Genomic DNA, 27965 nt, shown 5'->3' on the forward strand with positions numbered 1-27965 from the left:
TTTATAAATCTTTCACAGGCCGACGAGCACGATCGATGCGGATTCCACGCGGAAAAATTACAAGCGGTGGAACGATCCGCGTCGAACAACCGGAGCTCGAGCATTCGTTGCACCATCGTTCGAACGGGATCATCGATCGGGACGAAAGCTTTCGAGTGAAAGTAACCCCTCCCCTCGTAAATTCTTCATAACACAATGTAATTCGACGTGGCGATCACGAAACGATCCGCGGTGTTCGCAATTGTTCCGGAAGGAATGTGAAACGAGTAAACTTGTCTCCGTTTTGTCCACGCTTACTCTTACGCGCTTAAAACAGAGTCCAGTGAAATAGACGGAGAGAGGATATCCGTTTAAGTGGCGCATGGAGTGAAAGTCCGAATATAAACGAGTGCACGAACCCTCCCTCCCACCGATACCCGTTTCGCCTTAATTAATGCCGTTCTACGCGCCCGATCGCGTTCGAGTTATTATTCGCATTTTCGCACAAATTTTTCTTTGCGCAAAAAAGGCAAGAGTACGAAGGAGCATGGTGGATTTTGAACGAAGAGAAATCTTTTGTTCGCGCGAATTTTTCATAGAGAATCGAATCCCAAACCATCATAGGGAAATGTTCTCTTGAAAACTGCTTGAAAATTTAACTCTCACGAGGAAAGATTTATAAGTTTATAAGGGAGATTGGACACAGTGACGTATCTCTGGCTTTGATCGGAATTCGAAGGACGTTGTTGGGGGAGAAACGGAAAGGAAAATTTAAAATACAATATCTGAAAAGACACGCGATTGCGAAAACGCACGAATTGTACATCGACAGGGATATATATATATAAATTACTCGGGTATATGCTTGCTAGTGATGGGATTAAGACACGTATACATATTCACGAATCCAGTAAAAACGATTCGCTTCGCGGGATTCGATTGTTAATCTTGTTATGAGATAATGTTATTATATTATATCTATTAAAATTTCTAATGTAGAATTAAAAATAGATCTCTTACTGTTACTTGGATTTCAATCTTGGAGTTTAATCCACCGCATCGATGAATTTAATTATTTAAATCTGTATCTTTTTCCAAATACCCGAATATTCCAAACAACACTCAATTAATTAAAACTTCTAAAAAAAAATCACTTATTTCTTTCTCCCTTACCATATCTCGACGGTATTCGAATTCGAAAGAATAACATTTGGGATCAAATTTACTTGATCCCATCGCTAGATCCCCTATTTTTTCCACCGCCAGGCCGGTAAAATCGTGGTTGTCCAAGCGCTGGTCGAGGGTATGGTCGGCTCGCATTCCACGGTTTCGCGTATTAACGTTTAAGTTATCGCGTTCGCAGGGACCGCGGACCAGTTTCGTATCTCGAATTTTAATCGAACACCGTCACGGTAGAACGAACCTATATACGCGCGTATCACGCGTGTCATGGCGCCTCTCCGTCTCTCGGCCGAGCATACCCTTTCCATTCTTATGCTCTGATAGTAATCCGGCGGACAGATATCAGGGCAGCCTCGAGCCGACAGCCGGGAAGGCCGTCTACGGCCGGCCATATCGTTGGATTATTATTATGCATGAATTTCGTGAACCGGTCGCTCGTGTTTGCTGACGCCCTGTAGGGGTTACGTAATAGGCCGAGAAAGTTTTTCGAAGCGTGCTCTTGACGCGTGTCAACCCCGAAATCGGATATACGAGGTGATGGCGAGTTCTAGGAGGAGGAGGAGGAGTTGGAATTATTTCCGGTGGTTTGCCAGGAAACTGGTGAGCGGAGCTGACCATTGAGGGGGAAAAGAAGGAATTGATTTGGGCTGCAGAGAATTAATTGTATGCAAGAAAATAATGTTTGAGGAAAATGAATGGCGAGAATTTTTGAACCAATGTGGAAGAATGCTTGGTTCTATTTTATTTCGATTTTATTTGTGACAATTATTGCAATGTGTCGAAATATTAAATATTAAGAAATGAAATATGATGAATTGTATATATAATTATTTTTTGAAAAATGATATTAATGCGTTCGACAGAAACGAATAATAAAATTCGGTGAATCGATTATCAATTCAGTATTAGATTTTTATTCATTCGTTCACGATAAAATTTTTTATCTTTCATGCCATACAATATTAATCATGCATGTTCATTTTGAAATGAAAACTTTGATGGCATACAGTTCTTCAAATGTAGAATATGCTGATAACTACAAAAAAAAAACGTGAGATTACTTCATTCGTTTATTACACTTATCAATTCAATTGAATTTTATGTTAAGAAAGATACCGTACGTACGTAAGTAGAGCAGCTATGATTTCTGTTCAAGAAGAAATTGCTTATGTGAAATAGATGGGAAAAGGATTTTATTAAATTTTTAATATAAATTAATATTTAATGGAATAATTAATGGAATAATTAATAGTAATTTCTGGAATGTTATTTGAAAATATAGAGGAATAATTTTCTTACTGACCTATTTGAAATATGCTAATGCAAATAACATCATCGTTTTATCAAATTCATTATATCAGATACGATAATGTAAATTATTGAAACATCTATTTATCTTTTAATACTAAAAATATCAAATATCAAATTAAATAATTTTCTTTTATTATGCATAACATTATCATCGATGATCACTTATATTTGCATGCGAGTATCATTTTGTTATTTAAACTTGATACATTTTGTTTGATAATAAAGAAATGAATCATAAATTGTACGAAAGTGAAAGAGGTCCATTACCAAGCTAAACGATGATAAACTGAAGTTTATAAAATGCAACGTCATCTTGTTGAGTTGGCTACAAGTTACTCTTCTATTTCTTTGGATCCTTTTTCTATTCGACACGTCTTCACGAAATTATACGTTGCTATTTTCACCGAAGTGAACTGTGAAATCGCGTATCACACTGTGAATAATACAGTTAACTTTTTACATAAATTTATCTTACCCTTAAATGGAGAAATCGTATGAACAGCAATTTTGAAACTTACAATACATTTAATACGTTCTGCTGTCAATTTGAATGTTACTTAATAAAAAAAATACTAGGCATATGTAATTCAGATTCAAGTTGAGATAACATTTAAGGATTATTTTAGGATATCATTTCCTTAAAATAATATCAAACTTGATTTTTCGTTTTCCGGATTTACGTGGTTAAAATAATAATTTGTATTCCGTTTGTATGTAACTTTCAAGAGAAGTTGTCCTTGTCCTTGAAAAGCTATACGATAGCTTTGAGTTCAAGAAACGATGGCGCACGTGTTTTCAAGTGACCTCATGTAAGGTGCTAATCTGCTATTTTGGAATTTTAATATTTAAACATTACACGAAAAAAAATGTATAAACGTGTATAAAAAACATTAATTAAAATCGTCAAATCTATGTAAATTGTACTACATTTAACTCCTTCGAGATCTCGATTCAATCTCTTAAGTTAAAAGATAAATATTAAACAATCTATTGTATTTACATTTGATTATCATTATTCAATCAATTTCACGATCAAACCGTCTCGTCTCAATTAACACGTATTTCCATTACAATGGAAATTATTTATCTATAGTCAAACAGACCCTCCATAAAAACGATTTTAATTTCGAGCCACATAGTTTAACCTCGAAACATATATTTACAGAAGATCTATGGAAATATAATATTCTTTAAGCCGTTAATTCCTCCATAACAATACCATGGCAAAATTATTCAAACATCGGTTCGAGCGCAGACAGTTATCTTTACTGCACGACGACTACTTTTGCCTACTTTGCGCAACATTTTTCTTTTTTTTTTTCGTGTTCCATCGAACGCTCATTTACATTTCTGTCGTTCGCAACACTCTATACAACCAATCCATTTAACTGTGCATTTCACGCGGTAGCCTGCGGTTGGTTTTTAACCCGGTAAACTGGCGAGTTTTCATGATCTCCTTCATGGCTCTCGTGTACGACCTCAATCGCTATCGGCCAGCTATGGTCATTTCTATGGCCGACATTCGTCGCATTGGTATTCAACGTCGTCCTCGTCGTCGTCGTTGTCGTCGAAGCTTGAAAAATCTTGTTTCGTATTCACGTATGATCGAGCCTAGACACGCTGTTCGAAATACTGTGGTAGTTCGACAAAGAATACACGTCGTTGAATGCATCGTCACGGATTACATTCTCAACCATCATACGCGTCCTTTGCGTCTTTCGGTCTCAATAGACCTGTTTAACGCACGATGCTCTAATTAAAGACAAAAGGAGCGAAATTTCTATCCTTGAAATTTGCGTTCGATACATTTGGTTATGAATCACGATGGTTGCGAATATCTCTTTATTGCTTGTACTTGAAAAGGATTTTTTCTTGTCTGTGAATTAGTTTATTATATTATACTTTTATTAAATAGATAATAGATTTATTAAATATAACATTTAATAAGTAACCAAGCAAAGATATTTGATAAAATTCTTCGTGTCCTATTATAATTTAAAAATTGTGCCTGATGTCGATATGTGAAAAGCAATTTGTCTGAATTAAAAGTAGATTAAAAGTTCCTTTCAGTAGACAGAAACGAAAGTTTCCAACTCGACTACACCAGGATTTCGCGTACAACGATTTTCCATTGTAAATAGATTTTCTTCGGGTTGTCTTGAGATTGAGTCATCCTAGTTATATAAGGATGAGATTACCACGTTCGAGAATGAAAAATATATTAGAGACATCGACCGTGTGTACGTACAGGCCGAGGACAAGAGGACTGAAATTTCATATGAGATAACGCCAATCTCCTCGCTAATGAGGATAGTTACCGCGGAGGAGCAGCCTTTAGTTTCATCTGTATAATTGTAAGCATTTAATTGCCACCTTGGAAATAGTTGAGTGCTTCTTTAACGAATGAAAGCTATCTCTCTCGGTACTTAATTTGTCAAAGGATGGTGCTACATTTTATGTACATTCTTATTAACTAATTCATATCGTTAGAATCTTTCAACATTTTGCGATTATTAAAAAAGATTCTAAGAATTAAAAAAGATATCGCCTTAAAGCAACTTTATGGACAAGTAGATTTCTGTTATTTTTACTTGCCAATACTTTCTTTTTTAAATTCATCAATATCTCATTCGTTCAACTTGTGCGTATTTACTTACACGATATTTAAATAATGTTATACAAATGTTAAGCTTTAAAATAACCATCCCCAAATTTATTCTCGAACCGAAATCATCCGAATAAAGAATAAAATTCTCGGGTAAAAAATTCAGTCTGGCGACTGTCTGGCGACGAAGGAGTAAAACGAAAGATTTATTTTCGTGAAAGTTCGGGGTTAAGATTCCACGTCATCGTGTCGATGGCCCTTTCCAAGCATCATCTCGGTGTATCGTCTCCACGAGAAGGAGAAAAGTGACTCACGAGAGAGCGTTCCCTCGGCCATTCATAAAAATTCCATGTCTGTCGATCCCTGTGGACGAGCGTTCCGATTCTCATAGTTGGATGAATGAAACTAGACACCTCTTCAACAATTGACACCTCTTACGTCCAAGGATTCTCTTTCTGCCTCGTCCTATCTCTGGTTTCCCGATAGTTCATTCGATATATCGGATGACCGCGAGAAAAATCGTCGCTTCTTTCTCGCTCCATTCGTTACGCATCGGATTTGTAACATCGGTTGACGTAACTGTCTCACTGCACGTGGGAAACCGGGGATGGAGACATTGAGCAAAGCCGGTGAACCGTTGAATCGCGTTTCTAATTCGTGTGAAAACTTTATGGTTGGAGCGTTAAACGTATAGAAAAGTGAGTCTCTTCGCGTTTTTCTGCATTTACTTTTCGAAGAAGTTGCGTGATCTATATTAATTTGATGGAAGAAAGGAATATTGGTGTAAAATTTAGATTTGGGACAACGTGAAAATGTATGGAAAAGCGAGATTTTTTCTTTTATATTAATATCATTCAAATTATACAACTATTCATTTGATCATAATTATGTATGCACGATTGTTTGGGAATTTTTGAAAGAAATATTTCAACATCTTTATTAACTTAATTCGATAAGAAAAAGTCGACATCTATTTTCCAAATTCTTTTCCTCCATCTTATAAATTCCTATCATCGAAATATTTTAATTTAATTGTCATGCGGCTCACTTTACTACGCAATTTCCCCTACATTACCATTATTAAATTATCCCTGCAAATATTATCTTTGACATCGTCCCGACACACATATTGAGACATATAAGAATCTTCGTAACACGTAATAACAGGATCGATCGTTTCATAATTACTATAGTCACAAATCGCGTACCGTGCAGAATAACTGCTTAAAGGGTAGTTATCCTCCAATCTACAGATATCAATCTACAATTCCTCAATAACGTGCTGTTCCTCAATAATATCGAATAATCAAGTGCTCAAACGGAGACTGCTGCAAGGTCGCATCGTGCCAAGGGGCAAGGATCTGTCGAATGCAATTTCCAACAAACCGACGAGGTGCGTGGACAAAACCAAGGACGGGGGAGAAAGAGGGGAGGAGGATCGTTCGACACAGGAAGAGGAGCGATTAGAAGAAGGAGCGGTTAAACCGGAAAATCGAGCGTGGTCGAGGGAGAGAGCCCGGGGCGAAACGATCCTCGAACAAGGCACGCAGCGACCGTGATTACCACCGTAATTGTCCGAGTCGTGAATAGAGAACTTCCGCTCGTGATCTCTTAAGAAGGATGCGTGCGTGGTCCAGGATTGGCGCGTGTCCTTGCGCGTGCCTCGAAACAACGTTGTTCTACTCCTCCAAACGTGTCTCGAATATCTCGCAAGGGCATCGTTTCAAGTAAGTAAGTGGACCACAAGTTTCCAATTAGGGGAAACTGTAATCTGAGAGAGAGAAAAAATTGAACGATTAATGAGACATGTTTTTTTCTTTCTTTGTGGCGAAGAGGGACGAGAATGATTTTGTAAATTAGTTACGCAAAGAATTATTGGATATTTCTCCGGATTCGTTCCCTTGCTTCGTTCCCCTTTTTTATATTCAAAGGAAGTGTTCGATGCTCGTGGAGATTCTTAAGTAGTTTCGCTCAGTGCGAGTCAGACATTGATGGCATCTCCTGTTTGATTTGTTGACAGGATGTCGATACATTTGTATAGGTTTCTTTTTCTTTTCTTTCTTTCTTAAGAATGATTTCGCGAGATTTCAAAGAAAGGAAAAATTATTGGTCTTTTTTGATATTAATGAATTTGTCTTTTAAAGATGTGAATTACCAACTGTTTTTAATCTCAAATATTATAATATATACAGTTCGTAAAATATTAGAATATATATATATGATCGATCGAGCATAAGATAAATAAATGATTAATAGTATCACACCACGAGCCAGTTGATACGTCCGTTTCCTTAATGGATGATAAAAATGTAGTGACTCGTAACTACATGTACAGGACAGCATTCAGATATGTACCTATATCTCTTATAACCAGTTTCTCTGAGAAGATGCGATCGTTACACGTTGGATATCCGGTCGCTCTCCATGAACTCTTAGGAAAGTCAAGTACCAAAGGGGACATGTCCTTGCACGCCTTCGACCACGTGATATCGAACGAATCCTTTTTCTATGATCCAACTACCGAATAACTATAAAACACATAAAAGAAAACAATAATTATTTGTACGGTAGATGCACGAAGATGAATTTCTAATTTCTAACCTCGTTTCGCTGCTTTATCTTTTTTCAAATGGTAGCGAGATATTTTCTAAAATAATTGGATTCTTGAAAGATTTGAAGAAATTTTATAATTGTAAAAAATTTTACGAGGAATATATTAACAAGGAGGGAAGGGGAGGGGATAGAATATTCTAAGTACTGGAACTTGAATCATAAAATTGAAAATTGCAATAAATTTTTAGAAACGCAAGCAGTACAGCATCGAATGATTAAAAGATAGTGTAAATTTGAAGGATAACTGAAAGTTTGCAACTTTCTTGCAACTTTCTTCCCAACTTTCACTGCAAATATCTAACAACGTATTTAACATTCCGTTTATTATTTTCGAACTCCATTACGAAATACCATCCGCCCGTTAACTACTTAATAAAATATATATAATATCTTTTATTTAAAGATAAAAGAAAAAGACGCATTGATGGTAAATTTCACACGACGAGCACATCCATTAGAAGGGGCGATTTCACAGTTTTTTCGCGTTATCAAACGTTCCCCGCTGCTTCGAAGAATCCTTTCTTAGGTTTCTTAGGAAACGTAATAAATCGTTATAATTACGGAACAAATCGATTATACGATACAAAAGTCGACGAAAACAAAAAAGGCATCCGCGTAATAGACGAGCGACGAAACTCCATCGTTCACCGGCCGGTTTCTTCTGGTTAATTCATTTTGAAAGCCCATCAATATTCTCGCGGCACTTCCACAACGTGTACACACGGGGAGAAACGAGTATTGGCCGTCGAACCGTAGAAAGCATTAAAACGAAAAGTCACGTACCGCGTAAACACGTTCGACGATCGAGAGGCGTACGTTTTCGATTCGATCGTGGTTCCGCCACGACCTTTCGTTTCACGACAAACGAACACTGGATCGAGCAAATCGAATCGATCACGCCACGAGATGATCAAGATAGTCTCGATTGTTTTCCCGATCGATGCGTTCGGGAATCCATTCCCCACTCCAGCACGGGGAAAGTGAAATTCCGGGATGGATGGAGGAAATTCTTCTCGATCGTGAATGAGTTTGGCTTTCTGTTAAGAGGAAGCTAGAACGATCGTAGGTAGATAGCGAGTGTGTTCTTGGAGCTAGATTAAAATCTTCTGGCGGGAAGTCTTAATGTATGAAAGGTGGTCATTAACGGGGCGCATTAGTCCCTGCCCTGTGATCTCGAAGAATTCAACAGGAAATTTATGTCACTTCCTGTACTTCCGCGTGAACTTCAACCGTGAATGAAATGTTTTTCCTTCTCCTAGAGACGTATTTCGGTGGATTAATTGTAAGAAATGATACATTCATCGAAAGGAATTTTAAAGAATTTTAAAAAATCAGTAATTTTATTGTTATAGATAGATAATTTTTACGTATCTCTATAAAAATTTCTCAAGCATCATTTTTTATCAAACGGAATTTCCCTTTTTGGAATTTTTACTCACTCGCAAAAAATTTGGATTGCATCGACATCTTTTTTTCCTTTTCTCTCGCGTTCAACTTGATTCAATTTTATTATCACCCTCCAAATTTGGAATATTTAATACGATCAACATCCTACGCGCAACATCCATATCTCAATGACAACTGATATCAAAAGAATATAGATAGGCAAAACGTGTCAAAACGAGAACAAGATTGCACGCAATTTTATGACGATTATCTTCCTTTGAAATTCTCTTATCTAACGCGAAACGACATTTGTAAATGCGTTCAACAAAGCTGCTACGCGTCACGCGTGTCGGTTGAAATTCGCTTGTTTGAACAATCGTACGTTATCCCGTGTGTGAACAACCTACTATTGTCCAACTCCGCTGCAACGCAATACCGTTTGATAAAGATATACCGCGTTCACGGTAACTCCACGAATTGTCTTTCCTCGGGCCCCGCGTTCTTCGAGGCGGAGAAAGGGTTGGCCGACGATCGGCCTTGAGTCCCCGTCCTTTACTCACACGCATACCTCTCCAACCTCTATGCGTGCACACGTGTAACCAGATGCATAAATGTCAACTACAAGCTCCGTTTTAATATCACATCCACGCCTGTTCCACGCTCCAACACACGGGGAAAAGAATCAATAGTAATTTCCGAGTACTCGATCGAGGATTGAACGTCGCCATTCTTGATCGAGTACTGCGCGAGAGGAATAATTTTCTTTTCTCTCTCTCTCCAAAAGAAGGTAGTAGAGAAGAAAATTCGAAAGCGATCGTTTCCCGGCGGAAAGATGGTTATGGGCAAAAAATGGAAAAGAGGGAAAGGACGAGAGAAAGTAAAATTGTTTGCCGAAATAACTGGAATACCTGGAATGCGTCGAATACGTGGGCAATTAGCATAATGAATGTATACATGTAGAGTGAACCGCGAAAGGTTAGTTTAACAGCTCCACCACTTGGGTCTCGTGCTATGAATATGCATGCACCTCGCCTATATATCCGTGTGGAAGAAAGCACGATAGACAGCGTGCATACGTATGCATTCGTTAAGACTGAATTTTTTTTAATTGAAATTGTAATCGCGTCCAGTTTCATCCAGAGAATAACATGCACTAGAAATTATTTAGGATTTCTGAAGGATTTTTGAAATTAAAATCAACTTGAAAAATCGAAGGATTTCTTTTACGCGTAAAAGTATATAATTATAAATACGCTTTTCCAATATCTTTAATTTAAAAGGAAAAATCTTATTAAAAATTTGGTAATTTTATTTGCGACAATGCAAATCGATCTATCACGATCCAGAAAAAATTCCCAAACTTTTCAATTATTCTGGAACGATAAAAAAATATTTCCTTTCTTCGAAAATCAATTAATAACGTACCAATTTCGCCGCAAAATTTAATAATAAACAATTTATTTGTCGAAAAAAAAAGAATTTAAAAGAAACGCTGGCCTAACTTCGTACGATTTTCCATAAATCTCTCATAGGCGAACGTGAGATTTCCGTTAAAACGATTTCACGCGCCAGAATATCGGAATGTTCGGCTCACCCTGTATAAAGGCTACGTACACAGACGAACGAGTGCGCACACTTGTACACGGTTGAACACGCACGTAGGCCATGCCGAGGGCATAGTTACACGGCTATTCCAGCGTGGAATGCCTGGCATGTCGCTCTCGTCAAATGGCCAGAAAATAAAAGGACTTAGCTCGGCCGCGGCCTTGATAGAAGGTTTCCACCGGGTTCCCTACGGTCAACCACCACGATCTCGAGGGGTCAGCTTCCTCGAAGATGACAAGATATGAAATACACCGGCTGCCGTGTCTCTCGTACTCGCTCCAACGATCCCTTTGCCTGGCCAGATATGGAACAAGAATCGATCGATTATATCCTCATAAAGATAAATAGAGAGTTAGTTTCGTCGATCAGAGTCGTTTTTATCCTTCACTTCCAACGAGGTTAATCATAATTGAAGCGGGGAATTGAACTAATGAGTGTTTTCCATAAAATTCCGTGGAACGATAATTTTACTCGCAAAACGATACGAGTTTCATTTTCTCTCGAGTTTTATCACTTGAATGGTAAAGAATCCATGTTATCCGATCATATTTTTTTAATCATCGATAATTAAGCACACTTAACACTCTGAAACATTCATTAAGATTCTTATCGATTCGTTGCAAATATTCCCCATCGCGTTATTCGCCATACTAGACTAGATTGTACACATCCTTTCTAACTTCCACCCGAATGATTGAAATCGAAGGTATGCAAGATATTGGCTCACAATTCCTACTATCGTTCAAATTTTCCTCGACGCTAATTGCTCGAAGGAAGGCTCGATCGGCTTGCGATGCGATACCAGCGCCCACGACCCTGGCCTTGATAGCGCTTCCGATGGATTCCGCAGGATTCCGATCGAGTGGCTCGACGAGGAACAGCGACGAGGGTCAGCTTTCTCGTGACACGAGGGAATCTCCGCTTGGAAAGTTGGAGAAAATCCACACATCTCTCTCTTTCTTTTTCTCTCTCTCTCTGCACATCTTTCGCACCTGCATTCCCCTTATCCGGTATCGGCGCCTCGAGGTCTCTCGCGATCAGGAACGAGCTCGAAGAGGAGAATCGATACGGAGATCTTCTCCGTAGAAGGGAGAGGAGGAGGTCGGTGTACTGGACGGACAACAGTGCCTAGAACTGGTACGCCGCGATAGAAATCGTTTCGTATACAGCGAGCGGCTGGCTTCCTTGTTTGGATAACGAGAGAAGCGTTTGTTCACGTTTGAATGGGGCATCGTTCGAACTTCTGGAGTATCGTTTAGTTGCTCATTGTTCGCCAGTCGGCTGGGTATAGTCCCTGGATAAAGAATTCTGCCAATTATATTCCTCGTTCTCTGCCCGTTTCTCTCTCTTTCGAACGAATCCGATTCCTCGTGATATTTGTTTAAATGTTTGTTTGCTTTTCGCGAGGGTTTGTTGAATGAACGAATGAAGCTCGAGGGAGAAAGAGAGAAGATGGGAGATCGTTTGGTAATGTGTCTAAGGATTTTATCGATTATTAGATATATAGAATGCTTTATGATCGAGGAAATACGGTTTGTATTTAATGCTTCGAACGAGGGTTGTGTTTGAGTATATTTTATGATCGCTTGATGGATATTTTATTTAGAAGGGATTTCTATGTTGGATTTAATTTGTGTTGTATTCTAATGTATTAAGTTGATCAGGATTGGTAAATTTGGAATGATTAGAAACTGGAGAAAATAAGATTAATGCAAAATGATTCTTTGTAAATGGTATAATCAATTGATCTATAATTATATATTTAGTTTCTTATAAATGATTTTACGAATCTCTTAGTTAGAAATACAAATACTTATCTGCATATCGATTTCTGAAGGATGATATGATAAATTTGACAATTATCATTCAACCCAATGAGAAGTACAAAAAAAAATAAAAAAAATAATAAAATTTTTCCATCTTCCGATTTTATTAATTAAGATACCAACAAGAAATTTCATTTGTCTCCCATTACGTATCCCGTTCGAATCATTAGCAATTCAATTCAGGAACGCGAGAGACTCGAGACAATGATCGCCATTTGTATCGCGTATTTGTTATCTGACAAACAACGGTTCGAGCGGTGGAGAGCAGAGCTCGTTGCGAACGTAGCCAAGGCGGTATGCCGAGATCGATTATATCCGTCTAACTTCGAATTCCGCGAATTAACTGTGTTCAGGTTGAACCAACGCGCGAAAACGTTCAAGCCAGATCAAAGAGCCCCGAGGAATGCTGTTAAGTCTACGTCCAGGTTCATTCGTTACGTGTAATTACCGATATCATTGAACCGAGCCACAGTCCAAATGGTATCGGGGTTTGTCCGCGAGACCACGATATAAATTAGGTATTCAAACGTTCCGTGTACACACAATCGTTCCTGTTACATAACAATCGGGCTTGGATCACGATCTAATCACGTTTTCACTGCCTGCCCATTTTATGCTTTTCAACGGTATCTAAACTGTAATTAAAGAGAGAGAAAGAGAGAGACAGACTTGGCTATATTTTTGTCACGTCGAAGCGAAGGATTCTAAGAACGCATTTTTCATAATATTTTAATATAATAATTCTTATAAAAATAACAATTCTTTGCGATCTTAACGAATTAATATTTCATTCACTTTTTTTTGGAATTTCGTGAATTATGTTTTAATTTATCGATTATAGAATGTCGAATATTTAAATCGTAAAGGAACGATATAGGAACGAATAAGGGTAATACAATAATATAATAATAATATGGGTAATGGAATTTGTTTACCAGATATAGATATAATATATTCTTGTTTATTGAAAAATGAAGAAGCAGCATGATGATTGGAAGATGTAATCGTAAACGAATATAACGTAATAATATTTATCTTATTAAACACGTATGTGAAAGTGATTACTTACTTACTTCATATACTAGACATAGCAAAGAAATATTACGTATCATATTTTCTATTTGTCTTTCGTGATTTATAGCAAAGAATCATTAATTAGAAATATATTAAATATCTAATTTTTAGTTTTATGTATACAACGTGTGTTTGTTGGATACAAACATGTGTATTATATATATTTTAGAATCATTTATACATAAATTTATTCATACTTTGTGACAACAATTTCTACTTAACTTAAATTTCAACTCTTCGCAATATTATTTCAGGTTTCATTTTTATTAAATTCTTGTTGTATTATCCTCAATTTCATTTTTTTTTAAATTCTTACTTAAAATTCAAATTTTAAAAAACAATATTTATGTGATATTTACGAATACGATTACACATGTACAGATACACGAACGAAGTTTCCAAACGATTTTTGAGAGATTCACGCCAATAAAGAGGAGAAAATATTATTTAATGAAAGAAAAATTGTGCAGATATCTTGGATAACTTCAGACACGCATATACAAGTATCGTCGTTGAAATCACCAAGTCATATGCTTTCGTAATGTCGAAATACGCTTTGCACGCGTTTACGAATTACTATAAATTTCTCTGTGCGCTTTCATTCATTTCTTTCCTTTTAATCGTTACTTTTTATTTCTGGAATTGGACACAGAGCAAAAACGGAAGGCGTGCATGACCTCGGCCAGCAAGATCGTTTCTCTTAAAGGAGCGTTCCCTTAAAACTAAGGGGTGTTAAGAGGAGATAAAATCGCGAGTATGAGTTTTCGCTGGGCTCGTATCTTCGTTCTTCGTGGAAAACATTCTGACTTTTGGTGTAACGATGTAACAAAACGAGACGTGTTGTATAATTATGGAACGTTATAGATGCAATTTGGAATTGCACAATGGAATTTCTGGTGGAAACTAAGAAAGATTTTTAACTCTCTTGATCGATTATAATTATTTATAATTGATCACATGGATACATATTTATCGGACTTTGTTTATAATTTTATATCGTGTAGTTTTAGGTTAATGTGTGCTAATTTACAAGAATTTATGCGATTTCTGATTTCTACTTTTTCTTCTTTTTTTTTTTCATTAAAAATCAACATCGCTTTTTTCCTATTTCACGCTTCCTTAAATCTAGCCAATTTTCTTTTCATTTTACTCCAATTTTGATTCAACTCGGGCTGCAAATCGAACAGTTACAAATTATTAAGCAAATTATTAAACGTTTTTTTAAATATTTATACTTTATTCGAAACGAAAATTTTTGTTTCCCGAGCAACTTTGGCATCAAACATTTGCCTAATATTTTAATATTCCGACGAATAAAAATTCGGATATCGAAACTTCCTTCATCTATTTCGTATTTTCACGCTTCTTGGCCAAGGTATCGCGTAGAAGATATTTTTTTTACTGGCGACTAAAACGGGTCATTCGGTTCTGCCTTGTTTTAAGGTACCATTAAGGAATCCTCGTAAAATTTGCGATGCCGTTCGTAAGCTATCAAGGTAACGTTATTCCAAAGTCGTGAACAGTTTTTTTTTATTGCAAACCAATTTTCTTAAATCCAGTGAATCATTCATTTATTAATGAGCTATCCTTTATTGGGCGTAATGTTGTAACACGTCCCGACACAATACGTATTATTATTAGTTTCAGTAACGGTAGACGATGAACGTGAATAGTTGTGGTAATAGTTGTGGATATTAATGATAGACCGTGTGTGATAATTTTCTTGTCGTTTAATGAGCACCTGATTTTCACATTGTACGTGGAAACGGATATATTGTTCGGCTTGTAACAAAAATTTATAAGAAAAGAAATATTCGCGTAATATAATAGAAACAGTGGAGTATCGTGAATTATGTTAACGCGACCTTGATTTTAATATTACAAGATTTTCGACTTAATTTTCAAGGCGATATAAATTAGTTAAGTTGTAAAATTTCAAAATTAAATTACTACAAGTCATTTTTAATATTAAGAGATATATTTCTTCGATCGATTATATTCCCTTCAATCATTTGATTGAATTAATCTTGAATATAAATTCAAATTCGAAGTCTCTCTTTTTTCACGAATAACGAAGTATTCAAACCAACGATCCTCATCTTTTTTTCCTTATTTCCAAAATTACAATACATTCCTAGATATGCAATTTGAGAATTGAACAAAGAAATGAAACGCAATAAAATCTCTGTTTTTTGACGAATGTCAAGAATAATTTTTCAAACTACTTCCGACAACAATTCATTTCGGCCTTCTACTCATCCGTATCGATCGAGAACGTGCAGCAAATTGCATCGGTTGCATATTCCGGGCGAAAAATGTTGCACGCCGATGCACTACACGCGGCGATCGACGATCCTCCTGACAAGTCAAAGCCTATCGTGAAAGGTGTTATGTACGCGGGACGTTAATTGCTGACAGCGTGTATTCCCGAGTTTTAATAAAGTGACGGTCGTTAAGATCGCAACGGCCAGTTAACTTCTTGCCCTCGTCAACCGGTCTCGTTGAGCCAAGTGGCTTAACGTGAATTCTGGAATACCATACGGTTGGAAACGAGATCGGCTAATCCACTCGCCGACACCGTTCAACCTACCTACTTTTTCTCCACTCGCCACGGAATCTCGGCGACTGAATAGTTCCGCGGTGAAATATGTCAATAGCCTAGGCGCAACGCTGCAACGTGAGTTCGACTTTATTATTCTTTTGCCACCTGAATACACGATCCAATAGAATAGAAATAAAGTTTTCCTTGGCTTCAAAAGAGGTCAATGTTTCCTGTTGCATTTTATTCTTTTCGATCTCGTTTCGATCGAAGTTAAATTGCTCGATGTTAATTTTTCTTTCTTTCTTTCTTTTCTTTTTCGTGATCGAAGATGACATATTTTTATAGGGAATTTAATATGCGCATACAATTTTGTATTATTGTCTATCAATTAAATAGCTTTTTAATTTTTAACTTATCGCAAGTAAATCTTACAAGAATATATTTCGATCAAAATATAGATGTTCGTTTAGAGTCGAGCGTTTAATTATTTCATCGACGGATTTCTGAGATCTGTGAATTCGAATTCGTGATTAATTAATTCAGGAATTTTTTCCTTTTTTTCTAAAGAAATTGGGCAGAATGATTTAAGAGCTTTAGGAACGTGGAACGGTTCGAAAATGCGGAATAATCATCGTTCACGGTTGACGAACCAGGGTATTTTTATACGTATAATATTTCACGTCTTTCAGTCGAATGCTTTTATAACGTTTAACGTCACTGCTCGTTGTCCCTGTTGCACATTTGAGACGTTTCTTTCCATGTATTTAAAACCGTTGGAGTTTAATTGCGTCAAATAAATTACCGACAGTTTATGAGCCGCTTTCAAGTTACAGTTAATCTGACATAGTTCCGGAAGTCGAAATCGAACGATTTTACGTAATTCATTTCTATGTCTTATTCTGTTTCATTGCGCTCGATAAAAATGTGAAAAAAATTTGTATACACTGCAATTAACGTATTCTCTCTATTCTCTTGCATGATTGAATTATTATTGGCTCAATCAACAAACGGTGTTCAAATTTTTAAATATGTAAATTTAATAATTAAATGCATCCAAGTGAAATTAAATCAAGATTTTAAATCACTATTTGAAGTTATCAAAGAGTCTGGATAAGATATAGTAACATTCTTATTTAATTACCTCAATGGAATTTACTTTTCGAAATAAACACCAAACAAATTCGAACAAAACACAAAGGTCTAGCATCCTAATTAGCTGCATTATGCTAGACCGACGCCACTAACAAATCTCAACAAAGCGAGTAACATAGAAGCCACGTAATCCTCTCACCTGTTCATGGTCAAATACCTTCGATTTGTGCTTCCTTTCAGTGAACGTGTTTTATATATATTTGTGCCTTTCCATCATATCTATTAGAATGAACTCTCTCCTTTCAATTTAAGCAATACTTTTTTATTTTATTCATCAATCTTATTCTAATTTGCATTATTAAAAAATTATTAAAGATTAATCACTTCTGATAGACCGTAAGATAAGAATTTAAGTAAAAATAGATATCGATTTCTAAGATATTCACAAGATATTTTTTCTTAACTTACGAATTAAAAACTTTTCTTTAAAACCTCGTACCGAATATTTATCTGTTGACATTTTAAATAATACCATTTCTACGGATTTGCAAAATTTACAATTGGAGATTGTAAATCACAAATTTATTTCGTGAAACAATTTTGAAAAATTCGCATATATTAAAGAAGTACAAAAAAAGTACACGCTCGATTTTAACGAAAAATTCCTCGGCGCTTCGAGAAATTTTTGCATGGTTACGGAACGGTGGTCTTGACCACCGTCTACCAGCATCAACCACATTGTTGTTCGTCTATAGCAGAAGTGGTGCGCAAGAAGTTGGTTGGAACGTTCCTTCCGTAGTCGCTTTGTACACGAGCCAAGATTCAAGAATCCTTCGGTAAGGCAACAATACCTAGGAAGCGGAGCGAGTTACGACGCGGTAGCCATACGGTGGAGAATGCTTTATGAGCACTCGAAGAATGTCATGCACACGAGTCACGTTTCATCTTACATTTCGACATGCATGCATCTATTATCAAACCTTCGAATTTTCGTGATTTATTCGTTCTCGTGAAAACAGAGAAATGATTGTACCATTCATTTTATTTCGTTGAAACACGTTATAAATTTATTTCTAAAGGAATAGATGGTGTACGAAGGAATTGAGAACTTTTTAAATATTTTATAATATAATAAGATTTCTTGTAATATTTTGTTTTTACATACTTGGAATTTTGTTTTTATAATAAGATCTTATATTCCAATTTCAAGTTTTCATGTGGATAAATTAGAATCCAGCAATTTTGACACTTGCGTTAATTTTGATTTTCAATAAAATCTTCAAAACTTTCGATAATTATTACACGAGTTCAAGTTTTATACGTTCATTTATCTTTATTCTAAACGTCTATCATGCTCGATGATTTATGGACGTACACGTATGATATTGTCCCGTTATGATATTACTCCCGAAAGGATTCAATATTAAATGCTTTTGTAAATTTCGAAACGTCGATCAAACTTTAGAATTTACAATCAATTAAATTTGGCTCGTTTAAATTTATCTTGATAAATTCGAACTATCTATTTATCATACGATTTTTCATTTTTAATTCTCTCCCCTTTCGTTTTCTTTCGAATTTCAAAAGGAAAAAAAATGTTCGATTCTCGCACGTTTCGCCATATTTTTTTTAATGATATTCCCGTGCTTTCATTATCTTGATTATTTACGTTCAATCTGTTTGATTTGAGATCTAGTATGCGAAGGAATCCCTTCTTCTTTCTTCTTTTCTTTCTTTCTTTCTCTTCAAATACTTTTTTGCCTCAAAGAGATAAATGGTATCCAGTAAAGACTGAGCAAGTAGAGAATGATGAATATCTTACAGAGAGATGAACTCGTGGTATACAGTATTCAAGATGCTTCCGCTCCTTGTGAGATCAGGGTACATCGGAATGAAAATAAAGCATTGGGTGATGAACGATAACACGTGCGATATTTTATCACTTGCACGTGATTTATCCACAGACATTTTCAATAGCCGTGATCGAAACAAAAGACGAACAGCCAATACTGTTTCTGTTATTCTTTTCACGAGTTACGGTACTTATATGTACAGATATTAAATGTATAATTTATAAAATTTACAAAATGTATTCAAATTTTTTTGAAAAAAAGGAAATTTTTATAATCGATATTTAGATAATTTTTGGGGGATGGAAAATTGGGAAAGAGATATCATCAAAAACTGCAAATGCAAAGCACGTTGATTTGAATGTCAACGGAAATAGATTATATTTTATACGTATTAAAATTATAAATTATATCTTCTTCAAGCATCTGTTTTAATTTTTCACAAATTTATATTTTTTTTCAGTTGTTTTCCTTTATTGCTTTCTCCTCATTCGTTTCTATAAATATTCCATAATATTTTTCATAATATTCCATCCTGAAATTTACATTTTACGTTTTGAAATAATTTTCCGTGAATTTTTCAATTTCTGTTATATCGTAAAATTTTCACACGACAAAGCAAAGTACGATAATTAGCAGTATGTATGTAGCTGTTTAAATTCGTCACGGTTGTTGGTTGGTTATTTCATTGCAAAAGTTTTCATTTCAATCAGAAAAAATGCGAAACATTTACTCAATTTGGAAAATCAACAATTTAACTTTGTATGAATGATATGAAATACACGCCGACCGATATAATCAATAATGGCGCGTCGTTAAAACAACTAAAATTACTTAGACATTATAGATACACACAAATTGATTCTAAAATGGCAATTTATTTTATTTGTCGAAATTAATTGTGCATTATCTACAGCGTGTCAAGACACCGTCTCAGCAGCTATATTTACTTGTCACGTTTACATTGTTTAGCGTTATCAGCCTTGTGTGAATCATTCTAGTAAACGCACTTATCGCGTAATGCTGTTAGCTGCAATCCATGTTTCCTCTCCAACGCGGAAATAATAAATTTTTTAACTAATTTAATTTGTGAAATATATTTTCTGAAATATTATTCATAGATTCATATCAACGTAGTAACTTATTAATTGTTTCGATCCAGTTTCACAAGTCTCTCTATGTAACAGCTCGAGAACTGTTAGGAAAAACATTCTATTATTACATAAATTCATTGGAACGATTCTTTGGATCAATTCAGAAAAGAGATGTCGTAAACTGCGTATCGTCTTCATTTGAGAAAATATCTTATCTGAAATTAAAGCAATGAGAAATATCGAATGTTGTCCAGGTTTAAGAAAAATTTTGTTTAAGATTGGAAAGATTTGGAATAACATCTTTAATCCTCGTTTTTGACAATGGAAAATATTAAAAACTATTTGTCGAAAGAAATAATCGTTAAAGTAATCCTGAATCAGATTTTAAGTGTAATATGTAGTTTGCACAATAACAATGTTTCGAATAATTTCGTTTCAAAAGTGTTCACAGATATTAGAAATAATGTTTCAAATGACAACATTCCATATGTCCGACGTCACGCTGTGGTAGTGCATAATTACGCATAATTAATGGCATCATTTGCCTGCAAGGTATACACATCAAGGTATATACACAAGCACGTGGAAATGCATTAAAACAGAGCGCATTCCCTTGTATTATAAACAATAACCATGTCCAGGTATCGTATGCATTAATTTGTACGAGCAAATCGCGTGATATTAGTTGGGAATCACACAAGTCTGTAAAATATGGTATTCAACCAGTTATTATTTCTCCTTCTCATCATTCTTCATGCATCGAATCGTGGGCGTTTAGTTTTCCATGAGTTTACATTATACGATGCCACGAGCTATTTGTAGCCCCTTGTACTTATACACGGGCAAGATGCACTCGAGAATGTAAAGTAGAATGTAACCATTTCGAGGGAAGATGCATCGAGCTCCAACACTCCGATTATCTCCAATCTCCTGAACGAATTAATTTTATTTTAATTTGAATACGTTTTATTACGGATTTGTATTTAAGTCCCTTTTCTCTGTTGGAAGAGACAGGAAGAAAGATAAGATTTAAATTTATTGTATAACACGTATTTTTATCTGAAAATTAGTGAAAGAGTTTGATAAAAAATTATTTAAGATATATTTTCTTGAATGTTAATATTATATTGTTCTTGTAATATTTATTTTTGTCTTTTATCTATTCTACTTTATTTTTTTTCCCTTGATTTCAAAATTTTGTTACTTTTAGTTTAGTTTAAAGATAATAAGATAAAGTTAAAAAGAGATGAACGCGTATGGAATTTACATCTTAGGAAGATCAAAACAAACTTTCCATTAGTTTGGGGAAGGTATTCTCTGGCAGAAAATGTAATTCTGATAGAACAAGCATAAGGTTTAGTAAGCGTGGAAACAAGGCTGTAAGATATTCGAGTTTCAAGTTTCACATTTCTGGGATACATCTCACTTGGTTAGATTTTACCGCGTGATGTTACAAATGGCCACAACGGCTTACAATAAGAAATCATAAGAAACGAGCAGTCGACGTCTCAATATATATTTCAACTGGATGTTACGAGATATAAATTTTACACGTATACGTACCTCGTTAAAATTTCAAATACTATTAAAATACCTTTACGAAATTTTACTTCCATATTTTCTACTCTTTTTTTTTCTACTTTCCTCTTATTCTCAAGATGTAAAAACAGTCATAACCATTTTATAGTATTCCATCGATCTTGTGCATTTATTAATATTTATTTTTCGTTTCAATATCTTCATTATCCCGATTTATTCCAAAATTAAATTATATTGAAAGTAATCCTTAATTGCACGCAGGATACATACTATTATTCCATATTATTATCACTTTATCCCTTAACTCAAAAATCATCGTCATATACATTCTCTCCTCTATCCTCGCGCACATGATCTCTCACACGAGGTGTTGGTAATCGATTAAAAGGATTTTCAAAACCTCTGTACGAGAAACAAGGTGCGTCTTGACACAAAGGTGTATTCACGCCGCGAGCCTACCGCCCCCACGTTCTCGTAAATAGTTCGGTGAGCGGATCGTAATTTCCGCGGGCAGAAAAACCGCGCGGCGGATATTATAAAAGCCGAGCGGCCGTCCAGAGGACAGAGGAGCCACCCCGCTGAACTCGAATACCGAATGCATCACGCGGGGAGTTATTTGTAACGGAGGATAGGGATAAAGCTTCACCTACCCGTGGCGCTCGATCCCTTAAATGCGTATTTCGCATGTCGCTCGCGCGGCCAATGACAAATCGCCGCGACCAACCCGCTGGAACAAGGTTTAATCGGCCGTATCGCATACCGAAGCCAGCGTGACGTTACGGAATCGTGATTTGCATCAGGGGGATTAGACGAGAGAGTTCGCGTTTTCCGATTTCTCTTTTTTCAATACTCAGTTTCGCAATACTTAAAGTTTTTGTTTTACTTTGAATATAGTCTTCTCGATTTCAGAGGGAATTAAGATCAGAGAGAGAAAAGTCATTCTTGAGACGTGATTCTTTTTTTGAAACTTGAATTTTTCCTTCTGTAAGAAAAAAATTAAAATTAATAAACGGTCGAATGGTGGAATTGCTAAATCGTGATTACAGGGAATCGAAATTTTCATTTTTCGAAGAAAACGAGAGGTTATTCCTCCTTTCTTGTTATTCAAATAATACAGAAACTGTCTTTTTGAATCAAATGATCAGAGGATCATCCTATACGAATGTAGATAATTATGTTAAAATCAATAAGTGATAAAAATTAGAAGAATGAAAAATAAAGATTCGTTGGTGAGTTTAGGAACGTTAATGATTCTTCTTTGATTTTTCATGGCGAATCATCATCATATTGGCGCAATAATAAGACGTAGAACTGTCTTAATGATTTTGTTATATTGTACTCTGATGGATCGTTTTTGAAGGATTGATTGCGGTAAGGAGAACGTGATGATATCTTGATGCGGATGGAGTGGAGATCGATAAAAGTGGTTGTACATGGAGAATGTTGATTATAGGATGGCTTTTTAGGTATGCAAAAAGATCTTATTCAGCCTGAATATTTCTTTTTGTTGCAATAATACCTGGTGTTTGATACTTGATAATGATCTCCTTGTTTGTTTATTTCTATTTTCGCTTAAATATTCGTGGAAATGAACGAACTTTGAAGTATAATACGTATAGAAGATAAATTTTAAATCATAGATATATTACTTTCTTAAAAAAAGATTTAGTAATATTTGTAAATAAATATAGAAAATAAATACTTGAATAAGTTAAACGATTCTTCGATTAAATATATGATTTGTACAATCTTACTGTATAGTTTAGAATGTAATAAAATATAAAATAAAATGAAATCTTGTTAAAAATAAACTAGACCGAAAAAATAAAATTAAGTTCCTTTCGATTCGATATATTTAAACATATCATCCTCATGAGAATCTTCAACATTTATTTCATAACGAACATAACGAACGTAATCGAGCAATTATTCGAGACGTCCTCTTAAATTAATTCCCCGACGAAAATTCAAGAAACAAGATATTTCTCAACTAGAGAGAACACCTGTTCCAACGATTCTCCATCCATTACACAACTATTCCTTACATAATTATCGTAAACTTGTGCAAATCCAACGACAATATTTCGTATTCGCGTCGTCATCATACATCAAAAACAATTAAACACTGTCCCGTCCAAAATTAATTTTACCAATTAATCTTTCCCTCTTCCACGTCTTTCCGAATCTCTAATTAATCGCGACGATTCCAAATAATTAATTCTTCAGTTTGTACACGTTAATCCGTCCTCACGCCACCAAATGCCAATTTATCAAACGGTGTTGTACGTTAAGTCACGCGACTTCCGCGCTCGTATCGCCTTCATTTCAATGAAGATACGATCTTACGTTGGTAATTAGACCCGTGGAAATGTTAAAAATTTCGAGATCTTTGTAATACGAGAGAAATGTCATTGCCAGGTCGAGGTCGTGATCTCACATGCGAGCAGAATGGTTGTTCGCGCGAGAATATTGTTTAAGAAGATTTAATTACCACGATGCGTGTAATAAAAGTAAGCAAGTACATGCTTGTACGTTAATAACGTGTGTTTCTTGTTTTTCCAATAAATATATTTTTTTTCGTTTTGCAAAGAATTTGTAGATAGAAAGAATGATAAATGTATATCATTTTCGAATTGTTAGCTTGGGTATAATTTTCCGATCGAAATTTTGCTACTACATCGTACGAATAGATTTGGATCGTTGTTACATAGAATATTTATAAGTTATCGTTAATTTATTTATTTAATTTAACTTCATAAGATAAATATAGCAAGTTTAAAATTGAATTCATCTTAATTAGCTTTACACTCGTACGAAAGCGTGATGTAATAGCGTGTTGATATAAAATTCAACGAAACTTGTTAATTACAAATAATTAAAAGTTCAATTAGATATATATAAACGCTGTTAAAAGATGAATTATCATCGTGGATGATTATAAATTCACTTCATTAATTGAAATTTTAAGATCTAAATATTTGAAAATCTGATTACAACTTTAACAGAGATTTTGTTATAACTTATTAAATTCAAAAAAAGAGAGAGAAAGAGGAAAAAATTAATTAAAAATCGTGTAACTGAAAGGACATATAGTTCAAATTTTGTCGATCGTCATTATAGAAGATAGAAAAAAAAACTTGTATGATTCAAAAGTAGAAAAAAAAAAGAAATTTATGAAAAACATTACCGTAATACCGTTACAACTCACAAATTGTTACGATATCGTGCGAAATGATTCTCAATTTTAACGAGAAGGGAACCATAGAGATCCACGCCATTACTCACGAAGGTGTTAAATCTTAAGTGAAGCTTCCAAGATAATTATCCATAGAAGACGAGGGTCTTCTAACGACAGCACTTCATTGCCATTAGCGATTGGAGTAGTATGAATAATTACTCTTGTCGTTCGCCATAAAATCAGGAACTTGCATATTGCCTATAGTTCGTTTTATTTGACCCACTTTCTCATGCTACGCGTATGACTAATCGCTTAATACTTCGGCATTAAACCTGCGATGTTATTTTGTATTTGTTGTCAATGATTGTTCATCGTTAAATCTATTCATTATTCCCTCCCCCCCTCTCTTTAATCTTTTCTTTCGCTTATATTCGTCGAAGAATATCATTATCTTTTAAATAATTCTTTCAATTTTAAAATTTTCTCTCCCTCCAAGCAAACTCTAGCCATTGAACCACGTCCTAAATTTAAAATAAAATCTTCCATATTTTCCATATCGAAAGCTACTAGATACTAACTCTAAACAACGAACGAGTTCATTGAATCATCAAGTTGTTATTCAAAAGAATTTATATTCGATTTTACAAAATCTAACGTACGCAAAACGTCCTTCGTCGCCCATTTTTTCCTAAAATGCACATTTGCCATTGCAACAATTTTCTTACCTTTATTAGCAACGCGAAATTTCATCCAAAACGAAAACCATCCAACCATCTCCGTGCCAACGAGTTTCTCAACGAGAAAAGACTCTCAAAAAAAAAAAAAAAGAAAAAGAAAAACCCGTGTCAGCCGACTCGTGGCGGATTTATGGGTCACGGTCGAACGAAAGAGAAGCCCGAGTCGTATTTTGCATCGTCCTCGTAATTTCCGCGACTCCGTGCACCCGCGAACTTGGCCGACACCTATAATTCCACCAGTTTGTCCCGCCGACCCCTACGAACCGATGCACGTGCGGCCGTAACAAGATAGGCACCACCACTCCTCGGATCCCTTTTACACCATGGAGATTGGAAAAATCAACGGGCAATTTAACCGTGGAGCGATAATTCGCACCTCGGTGCCAACCTTGAGGTGAACCAAGGTTTACGACCATCCTCTCCGCCATGGAAATGCACTTACGCCGTGTATGCGATTTCCGTGAATGGAAAATGCGATAAGCGGCGGCGTGGATACGACTTTCGACGTATGGCCTTTTACTATTTTTAGGATTAGCGGGGAAAAGTTCAAGATACTCGCGAACCTGGCCTGCGACTGGTTATTTTTAAGGAGGCGCGTTTGTATATTTGCACTGCCCGACGTTCTTCCTCCCTCGTTTCTCTCTCCTCTCTCTTTCTTTCTCTCTCTCTCTTCCTCTCTGTGTGAAACGCAACGAATCGAAGAAGAGGAGAGAAGTTGGAGTTGGAATTCGAACGAGGGTATAATTTTGGATAGCGAGAAAGCGATCGAGTTTCGTGGCCGGCGAGAAAGTTTTGTGGTCGAGGAGGGGGGGAATCGAATTTTAACTTCCGACGAGTAACGAAGAACTTCCTGATAGAAGTAAATTTTGATACGTTTGATTTTCTTTGTTTCGCGGTGCGGATATATTTTATCGGTTTTAATTGTGAATGAAACATTGGTGATTTTGTTGCTCGTTTTTTTGTGTTATTCGCGGTAAATTGCCCGGAGTAAAAGTTGTTGTTGAATGGAAAGTTGTGAAAGTATCTTATTGTTTGAAAAAAATTTTTTTTTCTAAGGAAGTTGTGGATTAAGAATGGAATTATTATTATTATTATTATTATTAATTATTAATGTATTTTTTTTTTGAGTGAATATGTAAATTACAGTATGTAGATTTATTTGGATAAATTTTTCTCGGTTATAGGATGTATAGGTGCAATATACCGAATTTTTTTTATCGAACAATTTTACACATCCTTCGTGTTTCTTCGCGACAAATATTTACACAACTTCAAAAATTAACATACGAGACACGTTTCGGTACTTCAGAAAAGTTTCAAACGCGTTGTGCAATCGATATCGGTGTTCTTGCGGCTTCTATCGCTAACATTCATGAATTTTAATCGAAATTTGAATCGGAAAAATACAAAGGAAATGCAATTGGGATTCCAGGCGGTTTCGATCGATTTCGCATTGCGCGTCAAGGATTCTTTTTTCCTTGTCTTTTTCCTGTTGAAATTTTTATTCGACGCTAGATAATTCGTGCGATGAAAATTAATAAATTTCTATGAGCATTTAGATATTTGTGTCTTTTTTGCAATTGAATTAATATTATTTAATAAAATTTGACGAATTGAAAGTAATCAATACATTATTTTACAAAGCAGTACACTTTTATAGTAAGAAATATTCAATACTTATTAGTTATTTTTGCAATATCAATAGATATAATATAATTAATATGTTTCTAAATTAATTTAAAATTTTTTTCTTTGATATTATCGAATTATTTTCCCTTTCATTATACAGGAATGTTAAAGTATGAATAAAAAAATTTATTTATAAAAATAATTTTCCAAGTATTTTTCGATAGATACTTTTAGCTAATTATTAATCAATCTTTCTCCTACTTATACACACTCGAAACTACTTAAAATATCGTTCACTTTTAATTCCACAGATGAAACGTGATTTCAACATCGAATCTCAACGAGAAATAAACAGGTGCAGCTAAAGTTTCTTCAAAAAAAAACTTGCCTACTGTTAACCACGAATAAACAGCTAACCTAGAAATTCTTGAAACGCACGTTTTCTTTTCACGTGCAATCAACTTCTATCGTTCGACATTTTGAAAGGCGGATAAAAACGGGAGCAATACGCATTACAACTTGCCGCAACGTTCGAGAGATAGCGAATTATGTAATTTTCAGATAAATGAGATAAATCTTGAAACGAATCTCTAGAAATGTGAGGACAGTTATGTTTCTCAAAAGATTATCATTGAAGATAATTTTAACGAAATTGATGTAATTTGTAAGTAACATAATTTCCATGATAAACTGAAATAAATGATAATGTTTTATCGAATAAAA

The 27965-nt window shown here is 35.3% G+C and overlaps 1 protein-coding gene and 1 long non-coding RNA gene across 2 annotated transcripts in view; one reads left to right on the plus strand and one right to left on the minus strand.

Annotated features, from left to right (window-relative positions):
- LOC107994062 (partitioning defective 3 homolog) overlaps nucleotides 1-27965 on the plus strand; it is a 67797-nt gene that overhangs the window by 4648 nt on the left and 35184 nt on the right. The window lies entirely within an intron of this gene.
- On the minus strand, nucleotides 2350-9335 carry LOC133665712 (uncharacterized). The gene is made up of 3 exons (XR_009828957.1): nucleotides 9130-9335; nucleotides 7433-7605; nucleotides 2350-6848 (listed from the first exon to the last, which is right to left on the minus strand). It is a non-coding gene; the product is annotated as an uncharacterized LOC133665712 (long non-coding RNA).

Source organism: Apis cerana, linkage group LG2 (assembly GCF_029169275.1).
Source record: "Apis cerana isolate GH-2021 linkage group LG2, AcerK_1.0, whole genome shotgun sequence".
Classification (NCBI taxonomy): domain Eukaryota; kingdom Metazoa; phylum Arthropoda; class Insecta; order Hymenoptera; family Apidae; genus Apis; species Apis cerana.